The sequence below is a fragment of the Marmota flaviventris genome, chromosome 4 (genome assembly GCF_047511675.1).
Source record: "Marmota flaviventris isolate mMarFla1 chromosome 4, mMarFla1.hap1, whole genome shotgun sequence".
Taxonomy (NCBI): Eukaryota; Metazoa; Chordata; class Mammalia; order Rodentia; family Sciuridae; genus Marmota; species Marmota flaviventris.
The window spans coordinates 133,789,421-133,801,153 of record NC_092501.1 but is presented as its reverse complement, the minus strand read 5'-3'; the positions used below and the strand labels follow the sequence as shown (position 1 = coordinate 133,801,153).

The window sequence follows — 11,733 nt, the reverse complement described above, 5'->3', positions numbered from 1 at the left end:
ATACCAGGAATACATCAAAGAAACTTAACAGCCTTACAAATAAAATTACAGGCCTCCTTCTTCTGGATGGTACTGTGGCCGATGTGGGTGTGTACACACTGACATCAATGCATCCTCAGGAAAAACTCAGGACACAATCTCTTCCTAGGTGGTGCTGGGCTGCAGTTCTCTGGGCCCATGTTCCCTATGGGCTTCAGCTCTCCCAGCTCTACGTGTGTTTTCAGGGGATGAGTCTAGTTACAATTCATAAAACTGACTTTGATTCTCCTGTCCATTCTCTGTTCACTAAGCTTCTGTCCATTCTTAGCACAGTCCTTTCCATGACATAAGAAGGAAGCAATTATTTCTTCAAGTTTCTTGCCATGGATATATTTTTTACTTCCCCAAATCTTGGACTTTTTCCTTTTTTTTTTTTTTTCATTTCTACTGTAACTCTCTTCTTCACATCCCATTAATTCCATTGCAATGACTTCCTCAAACTGCAACCTCATTCAGCTTACAGAGAGATGGCTGCCTTGCTAATCTTTTCTTCATTATCATTATAATGATAATGATGCCTTCAGAATCTCCAATGTCTACCACTAATTTCATTTCCAAATCTTAATGCTTTATTAATAATGACTCTCTAAGCTCAGAAACTTCAGCCTACTCATCAATCCTTTTCTTTATACCCCTAAAGAGCTGGTTTTCACCCTGAGTGTCTATTAGGAAGGGGGAGGTCTAACTACAACTCTGAATTTTCTTTCATGTATTTCTTTAGCCTATAGTCTCTCTCTTATTCTTCATTTATCCAAATCCATCCTTTAATTTCCAACTCAAGTCCAGCTCCTTTATTAAACCTTCCTACTTTCTACTACAATGACCTTCTTTTCTCTGAGCAATCACAGTCTTTACCTAGCAATATATATTATTTAATTGTATATTATTCAGAATTCCCTTCTAGTTATTTAATATAATATTTTATTGGCTGGTATATCAAATTTGGTTGACTATTTTCAAATCAAATCTTTTTTTTTAAAAGAGAGAGAGAATTTCAATATTTATTTTTCAGTTTTCGGCAGACACAACATCTTTGTTTGTACGTGGTGCTAAGGATTGAACCCCGGGCCGCATGCATGCCAGGCGAGCGCGCTACCGCTTGAGCCACATCCCCAGCCACAAATCAAATCTTTTTTTTTAATTATAATTATTATTCTGCTACTGAGGATTGGACCCAGAGCCTGGTGAATGCTAAGGGCACACTCTTACCATTGAGCTACACCCCCAACCCCTATATATCGATTTTGATATGCAAAGTCAGAAGATATCAGATAATTCATTCACAAGAGAAGTAAAAACTACATTTTTATTCGAAGAAATCAATGTGACTAATGAACATTGTATATAAGCTATAAAGTAAAAGCAAGTTCATTAAGTTCAAACTAATACAAATTAGTTTACTTATTAGTGCATTCACCAGTTGTTCTGATAATTCTTTATAAATTGTAAGAAAAGGAAGATAAGAAACCTAACTATTCTTACAAGAAAGAATAGCATTAAATTTTACAACAAAATAAACAAAAATTTAAGAAAATTTAAGTTTCAAGGTAAGTTATTTTTTAAAGTATTATATTTAGTACTAAGTTATATTGTTAATTTTTTTATGGTGCTGGGAATTGAACCCAGGGCCTTGAACTTGCTAGGCAAGTGCTCTACCATTGAGCTACACCCATATCTTAGTATTAAGTTATAATGTATTGTACCAAAACAGGCGGGTGGACCAATGGTACAGAATAGAGGACACAGAAACCAATCCACAAAACTACAACTATCTTATATTTGATAAAGGGGCTAAAAGCATGCAATGGAGGAAGGATAGCATCTTCAACAAATGGTGCTGGGAAAACTGGAAATCCATATGCAACAAAATGAAACTGAATCCCTTTCTCTCGCCATGCACAAAAGTGAATTCAAGATGGATCAAGGAGCTTGATATCAAATCAGAGACACGCCGTCTGATAGAAGAAAAAGTTGGCTACGATCTACAGTCGGTGGGGTCGGGCTCCAAATTCCTCAATAGGACACCCATAGCACAAAAGTTAATAACTAGAATCAACAAATGGGACTTACTCAAACTAAAAAGTTTTTTCTCAGCAAAAGAAACAATAAGAGAGGTAAATAGGGAGCCTACACCCTGGGAACAAATCTTTACTCCTCACACTTCAGATAGAGCCCTAATATCCAGAGTATACAAAGAACTCAAAAAATTAGACAATAAGATAACAAACAACCCAATCAACAAATGGGCCAAGGACCTGAACAGACACTTCTCAGAGGAGGACATACAGTCAATCAACAAGTACATGAAAAAATGCTCAACATCTCTAGCTGTCAGAGAAATGCAAATCAAAACCACCCTAAGATACCATCTCACTCCAGTAAGATTGGCAGCCATTAGGAAGTCAAACAACAACAAGTGCTGGCGAGGATGTGGGGAAAAGGGTACACTTGTACATTGCTGGTGGGACTGCAGATTGGTGCAGCCAATTTGGAAAGCAGTATGGAGATTTCTTGGAAAGCTGGGAATGGAGCCACCATTTGACCCAGCTATTCCCCTTCTCAGTCTATTCCCTAAAGACCTAAAAAGAGCATGCTACAGGGACACTGCTACATCGATGTTCATAGCAGCACAGTTCACAATAGCAAGACTGTGGAACCAACCTAGATGCCCTTCAATAGACGAATGGATAAAAAAAATGTGGCATTTATACACAATGGAGTATTACTCTGCATTAAAAAATGACAAAATCATAGAATTTACAGGGAAATGGATGGCATTAGAGCAGATTATGCTAAGTGAAGCTAGCCAATCCCTAAAAAACAAATGCCAAATGTCTTCTTTGATATAAGGAGAGTAACTAAGAACAGTGTAGGGACGAAGAACAGGAGAAGAAGATTAACATTTAACAGGGATGAGAGGTGGGAGGGAAAGGGAGAGAGAAGGGAAATTGCATGGTAATGGAAGGAGACCCTCAGGGTTATACAGTGGAGGAGGTAGAGAGAGAGGAGGGGAGGGGAGGGGAGAGGTGGGGAGGGGGGAGGGTGGAGGATGGGAAAGGCAGTGGAGCACAACAGACACTAGTATGGCAATTTGTAAATCAATGGATGTGTAACTGATGTGATTCTGCAATCTGTGTATGGGGTGAAGGTGGGAGTTCATAACCCACTTGAATCAAAGTGTGGAATATGATATGTCAAGAAATTTGTAATGTTTTGAACAACCCACAATAAAAAATTAAAAAAAAAAAAGTTATAATGTATTTAGTCATTTAAAGTTAGATACACACATTTTGTTTTATATAACTGACATTTTTTAAAGAGAAAATTATCTCTTTACTTTATCCAGTCAATCCTTGACTGCTTGGTCTTGCAAGTAGTAAATATTCAACAGTTATGTCTTCAAATTCCTTATTATGAACACTTCCTTATTTACAAATTTCCTAACTTTTCCTTTATCTCATTATTCCCAAAACCGCCCTGTCTGGCCCTATTATTATTATTTCTGGCCCTATGTAATATTTTAAAATATTAAACAATAATTATGAGCAGTTGTTAAATAAACATATTCACCTAAAATGAATTTCTGGTGCTGTTTTGGTTGCTTAGGTCAAGGTGGTACATTGGAACAGGGATGTAACTGTGAATCAATAGGATTGGTTCTTATATAAAAAGGTAGCATTTGCCTACCTTTATTATATAAAGTATTTCTCAAGTGGCTTCTCAGTTAATTCTAAGCCTTACCCCCTGCCTTACATGTATTTTGTATTTCTTTGTTCATGGATATATGATGGTATATGTCAATTTAAACAGAATTTTAAACATAAGTAACCTGAATTGGGGTTTCTGGAGTTGAATCTCTACTGTGATTAGATCTTAAATGTTAATGACTACATTTTCAGTAAAAAAAAAAAGGGGGAGAGGGATAATCTATGAATTGAACAGGCAATTAAGGTATGCAAAATATATGCACTGAATAATTCTAATCAACCACTTATAAGAAGCAAGGGTCTGGGTTACTGTGTATATGTAACTTCAGAATATTTCTGGAAAATGAATGACTATACTGAGGTTGACTGGTTGCTCCTACATTGTTGGATGAATTGGTACAGGAAAAAACAAATGAGCTCAGAGATTTCCATTCCCAACTGAATCACAGCATGAAGAGCTTGAAGCCTTCTGTGTTCACCATGAAGGAAACTCTTATTTCCTGTAGCTATAGGGATAAGACTGCCACGAACTAAATACAGAGTCTGATCCTGCAACTTCATAAATGAAATACAAGTTGAACTCCCAGATTTACAGGTGTCTATAGGTAAATTGCAGGCACTAGCTGGGAAATAATGGGATCTTTTAAGTTAGGAGGCACGTAGGAAAACTTTGATGAAGCCAGAGTCATTATCGAGCCTCTAAATTCTGATGAGTCTTCTTTGCTAGTGCAACAGCCTTTCCATCCCCAGTGGAAGTGGCTTCCCCGTTCCCAGGGGTATAGATCCTTTCACTCCAACTCGGGAAATAATGCAGGCTTCATTAGAAAATGGACAGCTATAGCACTCCATCCCCTTTCTGGGACCTTCCCTGCAGGGCAATGCTTTGACAACATTAACAGCTGTGAGCTTTTTCAGGTGCTTTAGCTGTTTTCAAGGTATCCCACGCAACTTCTGATCAAGGAATTCACTTTACAGCAAAAAAGAGTATGTGGCAATAGACTCACGCTCCTAGAACCCCTGGTCTTACTATTTCCCCTAAAATCTTGAAGCAGGTGGTTTCAATGGTCTTTTATTCACAGATAAATATATTTTTTTGCATTACAATGCTTAATACACATATATACCACAATTTTTCATATCTCTGTTTGTATATAAGGTATGTTGGCCCCAAATTCAAATCTTCATACATGACCATCACATTCCACCATCATTGTGAGTCCCCTTCCCCCTTCCTTTCCCTCTCACCCTTCTTCCCTATCTAGAATTAATCTAATCTTCCCATGCTCTCCCTCCCTACCCCACTGTGAGCCACCCCCCTTATATCAGAGAAAACATTTGGCATTTGTTTTTAGGGGATTGGCTAACTTCACTTAGCATTATCTATATTTACTGAGTAAAAATACATAAATGTTAACATGGATTTGAAGCAACGCCTACCATGTTTCATTGCATGCCTTCCATTATAGGTTATTCACTCTCTTAATATTACAAAGACATAAATGTGATAGATCCAGCCCATCTGATACTTTATAATAGATTTTTAAAAAAATGTATGGTTAAACCATTAAGGTACTAATAAAAAAAGAAAAAACCTTCATGCCCACCTCAGAGTCTGAAGCATTAAAGGCCAGCAAGCCCTCAGCTATGAAAAGAGTAGGCTACCACACACTTTTCTCAATGTCCCTTTCACAGTTTTTCTTATTCAGTATGAAAACCCTTCATTTGCTGAATTCTATCATGATATATTTATTTATTTGGTCAAAAGGCAAAGATAATAATCCTTTGTTAAATTTTGTATGGAAATGGAAAAGCAAATTCATTATGCTCAAAAATCACTCAGTATGTCTACTGAACAGACACGTCTCAGAAGAAGAAATACAATTGATCAACAAATATACAAAAAAATGTTGAATATCTCTAGCAATTAGAGAAATGCAAATGGAAACTACACTGAGATTCCATCTCATTCCAGTCAGAATGACATTATCAAGAATACAAGCAACAATAAATGTTGGCAAGGATGTGGGGGAAAAGGCACACTCATACTGGTGGGACTGCAAATTGGTGCAACCAATCTGGAAAGCAGTATGGAGATTCCTTAGAGAACTTGGAATTGAACCACCATTTGACCAAATTATCCCACTCCTCGGTCTATACCCAAAGGACTTAAAAACAGCATAGTATAGTGACACAGCCACTTTGATGTTTATAGCTGCACAATTCACAATAGCTAAATGTGGAAGCAAACTAGATGCCCTGCAATAGTTGAATATATTTTTTTAAAAAAAACCTGGCATATATACACAATGGAATATTACTTAGCATTGAAAGATAATAAAATCATGTATTTGCAGGTAAATAGATGGAGTTGTAGAATATCATGCTAAGTTAAATAAGTCAATCCCAGAAAACCAGGGGTTGAGTGTTTTCTCTGATAAATGGATACTAAACCATAATGGGCTGGGCATGGGATGAGTGGAGGAACTTTGGGGCCAAGGGGAGGGGTTCTGGGGGGAGAATGCATGGGGGTAGGGAAGATGGTAGAATGAGATGGACATCATTACCCTAGGTACACGTATGATTGCACGAATGGTGTGACTCTACTTCATGTACAACTGGAGAAGTGAAAAACTCTGCTCCATTTCTGCACAATGAATCATAAAGCTTCCTGCTGTTGTGTATAACTGATTAGAACTAATAAAATGAAAAAGAAAAAATGCCATCCATTACCATAGTTTATATATCTCCAAAAGCCCATACGTTAAAGGCTTAGTCTCCATCCCATGGCACTACTGAGAAGTGGTAGAAACTTTTAGAGTTGGGGCTTCATTGAAAGTCTTCTGGTCACATGTCCTCAAGGGGGATATGGGGACCTCAGCCTCTTTCTTTTCTTCCCTTTTCCACTTCCTGGCCATGAGGTGAGCAAGTTTTTTTCTGCCATGCACTCCCTACCATGATGTGTTATTCCACCACAGGACCTTAGCAATGGGACCAACAAGTCAAGGCTGGAACCTCCAAAAATGAACCCTTTCTCTCTATAAGTGATTATCTCAGCTATTTTGTTATAGTGATGGAGAGGTGACTAAAAAATCCATAAATCTATCAATACAGACCAATAATGATTTTTCTTTTTGCCTATTCTTCCAATTTTTTCCTATATTCTTCTTTTATATATTGCAATCATCATGTAATAGTTAATATTATAAATTTTCTCTGTTGCTTCTTTATAGACATATCATTTTAAACATATACAGACTAATATAATGAGTCAATATATTTACTATTAATTTCTTTCCATTTTCTTTCAGTCAGCTTTTTTTGTGTTTATTTCTTTTATTAATAATATTGCCATAAACATCTTTATTTATGTATTCACTTCAAGGTGAATTAGTTCCTAAGCTAAATTCTTAAAGTTTAAATAACTATTTCATAAGAATTAAAAATATTCCTTTCCCACCAAAAACTGACTAATAATAATTGAACTCTTTTTCAACAAATTGGGTAACAGTTTACACTCTCCATAATTTAGTCAACCTTCCTATATTTTTTTCTTTCCTTTTAAGTTTGGTTGTTGTTGTCTTGTTTGTTTTTATAATTTAAGAGGTAAAAAACAGAGCTGGAGATATTTCCAATTAATTATCTTCTGTTGTTTCAAATATATTCAGCAGAAAAAATGGAGCTGATTTGACTGTGACTTTAAGCCACCAAAGTTGGAGGGACAGTGAGGATGGAAGAGGGACGATCTAGTATGAAAGTACCCAGTCACTACATACACACTACCTGGGTTCAAATCTCAGCTCAGCCACTCATGTAATCTCAAGACAGAGCAAATAAAATGGCAAGTGTTCTGAGATACTTGTTGCGAGGAACAGCTGAGTAAAGCAGCATTATTTAGTCTATAGAAAAGATACCATGGTAGAGACATGACTCCTGACCTCAAATACCTAAAGAGCTGTCACATGGAAGAGGGAATAGATAGGATCCAGTTCATGCTATAGAAGTGAATAGATGGAAATCACAGTAAGTAGTTTTAGCTTCATAAAGGAATGGACTTTCTGATAATTATGGATTCTTAGTGAAGAGCCTGACCCACCTGGAATGGCAAGCCACTGGAAGATTTTTAGCAGCAGACAAATGACCATCCATCCTAGATGGCAAAAGTTACATCGTGAAGTCTAGCCAGGACAGCAGGGGACAGGGAACTGGAATTTGGGATACGTTCCAAAAGATAATAGGGGTAAACCTCTTCAGAAGCATTTTGGGAACACAGCTAGAGATCCTAGGTAGGACATTGCATAAATAGGCAGGGCATCTTTCCAGATTGGAGCTGAAAAACTATGAAAAGTGGGCTTGGAGACTAATATGTAAATTAAAAAGAAAAAGAAGTGTGTGGGGAAATGTTAACTGACCTACCAATGAAATCCTTCTCAAGAAATGATTCATCTTAAAAAAATAATTCCTGAAAAATAAATCTGTAATTGTTTTCTTAGGTTGTAGATTTATAAAATCGGTTCTGAAGCTATTGAACTGAGGTATTTTTTTCCTTCACTAGAAGTGTATGCACTATTAATGTGACATTCAAATTAGATTTTTTTAAACTTAAGTTTTCACTCTTAGATCATAGAACTGAATTTATGTGAGAAATAGACAGAATGGAGCATTATGCTTCAGAAGGGCTTTTGTCAAATGTCATATTGTTTGTCCCATGGAAACTGTGGGCATTTCAATTAAAGTCTAAACCAATAACAATTTAATAACTATTTTCTGCTGAAAGAGATCAATGAAGATATTTTCATATATTTTTAAACTTTTTAAAAATTGTAGTAAAGGAAAAGCTTTTTTTCTTTATTGTTCTTTGTGATCCAGTCAAGTGATGATCTCTTGTTTAAACTGTTTATATCCTACTTCATTCTAAGGTTTATTTGTAAATCCATAGATAGAGAAACTGTAAATGTTAATGCCCTGATATCATTGGCTTCAAAAATATCTTAACAAATGGCCTAACTGAATGTTTAGGGACATTAAACTAATGTAAAGGGTGCCAAATGAAGGTTTCTAGGCTGAGCCTCAGGCCACAAGGTCAGCTCTCTGCAGCCACAATGGCCTGGCCTAGCTTCATTCCCTCCTCCAAACGTTTTGGCCAAATGTTCCTGATAGTTTAAAACTGGCATATTTCAGAATATAAAAGAAACAATAATCAGCCAATAGCAAAGTAGAGCAGGTTGAGTATCCCTTATCTAAAAATCTGAAATCTGAAATGCTCCAAAGTTAAAAATTTTTGAGTGCTGACATAATACCACAAGTGGAAAATTCCAATCAAAATGTAGATGCACTAAAAATACTGTATAGAAGGAATTCCGTCTGTATATGAGATGTATATGAAACATAAAATAGTTTCATCATGTTTTACAACATCTTTGCAAAGTAGTCAAGAATGTTATGCAATTTTCTTCATACCAATCAACAGAAACTGTCCTTGGATAAGGTAAGCAAAAAGAAAATTAAAAGATACTAGATTGCTTCCACAATTTCTGGGATGACACAAAAACCAAAACCAAGCCACCAGAAGCAAAGATTCTGATACGGTTAGTATTACAACCACTGCTGGGCACTGGACTTTGCCAATGACACCCCACTACAACCAGCACCCAGTGTGAACCAGCCACTTGGAAGCCATTGCCTCTACTGGTTGTAGATTTGGGGTGTCACTAGAAACACCAATGAAATGAATTATTCTCTGTCTCTGTCAAAGTGATTGCAAAGATCCAGGCATGACCAGATTATCCAAGCCTAAGTCACAGGCCAGTGTGCTGACTTCCAAGGGCATGGGGAAGTGACTGTTTCGGACTTTTTGGTCTTCTGGAGTCTTTACCACTAAGAGTCATATTGTGGAAATTCCTCACTTAGAGGATAATGTTTGTAATGTTTGAGAGAGCCAGACACAATCACTGCTCATTATAGGAGGATAAGTATCAATTGTACCATTTTATATTTGAGAAAACTGAAACATCTTAGGGTTTGGTGAATTTTTTTTTAAGTTTTTGTGCTTACTGACAAAATAAGAATAAATTAAATTAGATTAAATGAAAGTAAATTTAAAAAATTACAATTAATTTCATCTTACTATAGGTTGAGTATCTCTTATCTCAAATGCTTGGGACGAGAAATGTTTTGGAATTCGGATTTTTTTTCAGGATTTCAAATATTTGCATGTACAAAATAAGCTCTGTTGGAGATGGAATCCATGCCTAAACACAAAATTCATTTATGTAATCATGAAAGCAAGAGACATTTCGTTTGATAGGCAAGGGGATACCAGAAAAGATTTTTAGCAAAATACTATGATAAAGATGGACTTTGTCTTATCTACATCAATGTGTAAGGTGGCAGATGTTAATAGCAATGAGGCTGGGATCTGAAAATATCTTGATGAAAAACAATGGCGAGCAGAGAGAGGGTGGTGATAGACAGGAATGGAAAGAGAAGACAGTTGTGAAAGAACTGTGGAGAGACATTCTCCCCAGCTTGATGATGGACTGCAGAAAACAAGTAGAGGCATGATGAAGAGAATTTGTGAAAGAAACATCATCTTATGGAAAATTCATGAATCAATTGGATAAGAAATTGAGGAAGCAGAAATATATGATTCAGGAATATTCCCAGAGAGTTTGTGCCTACTTGGAGGAGTTATTGCTGTTGAGGAAAACTGTGTTTCTACAGAATAGAAAAATTAAGCATGATTTTAATCCAAGCAAAGGAACTAGAAAGACTGAAGATACAGGTGAGAGAGGAAAACTAATAGAACAATTAATACATACTATCAATAGATATTATTACTCATTGTAACCATATCAAACAACCTTTCATTAATAAGATACTAAGAAAAAGTCCAGAAAAGGAGAAAAGGGGAATTAAAGAGAAACCAACAATTTGTCATCTTTACTTTGAAATATATATATTGGAGGGTTATAAATATATATAGTGGAGGGTTAAAAACAATGACTATTTCTTATCATTTCTACTTTGCATATATATACCCATACATAAATACATACATACTTTGTATTTATATATGTATTATATCTTCCCAATCACACATTTTTAGAGATGGACAAGGTGACTTGTCCTGAGATTCAAGGAAGTGGGAAAGCCAGTTTAAAACGTTTTCTGGCTTCTGGGTCAATATTCTTTTCTTACCTGGTAGACCTGCATCGGAACACAGCTTTATATGAAAGTCTGGGTGTTTGTAAGCCACATGAATCACTAAACAAGTGATACATCTTAAAATTCCATCTATCCTCAAAATAACTTTAATTTAGTTTTGTATTGATTGATTTTTATCTCAATTTTTAAAATTTTTTTTTTAGTTGTAGATAGACACAATACCTTTATTTTATTTTATTTATATGTGGTGCTGAGGATTGAACTCAGGGCTTCACACATGCTAGGCAAGCACTCTACTGCTGAACCACAACCTCAGCCCCTCAATTTTCTTTTGAGCTAAAAAACAATGGTAATTTTAAGATATATTTAAGTTGCCCACATCCATGGACGCAAATGATGCTCTATATACCTTAGAAAGGAATAATTGCTCTACAGGCAAGAGGCGTGAGCTTTGAGATCTGATTTAGTTTTCTGACATAGTAAAAATGATACATTTTTAAAAATAAATATTCCCTCAGTCTTTCTGGAAAGAACGAGAACTACAGCCTGTGATCACACAGCATATGGAGAAGTACAATAGCAGTTTTTCCATAAATTTGGTCCTATGGCACTAGCATATTAGGACCAAAAGGGAACCTGTCTGCAAAGGCAGTTCCTCACTTTACATTTGAGGAGACTGAAATTGCAAAACAGAAGAAGTGGTGCAAGTCACACATACAATCACAACATACAGTTAGTTAGTGGATGTCAGAACCCAGGCTGGAATCAGCCCCTGGTTAATCAGTCCAGGGCTGTTTGCTCTCCCTGATTGCTGCTCTGAAAT

At 36.2% G+C, this 11,733-nt stretch overlaps 1 non-coding gene across 1 annotated transcript; it reads right to left on the bottom strand.

Moving 5' to 3' along the window:
- Positions 1-1,640: 1,640 nt before the first annotated feature.
- On the bottom strand, positions 1,641-1,713 carry Trnaa-agc (transfer RNA alanine (anticodon AGC)). Its single transcript has one exon. It is a non-coding gene; the product is annotated as a tRNA-Ala (tRNA).
- Positions 1,714-11,733: the final 10,020 nt, after the last annotated feature.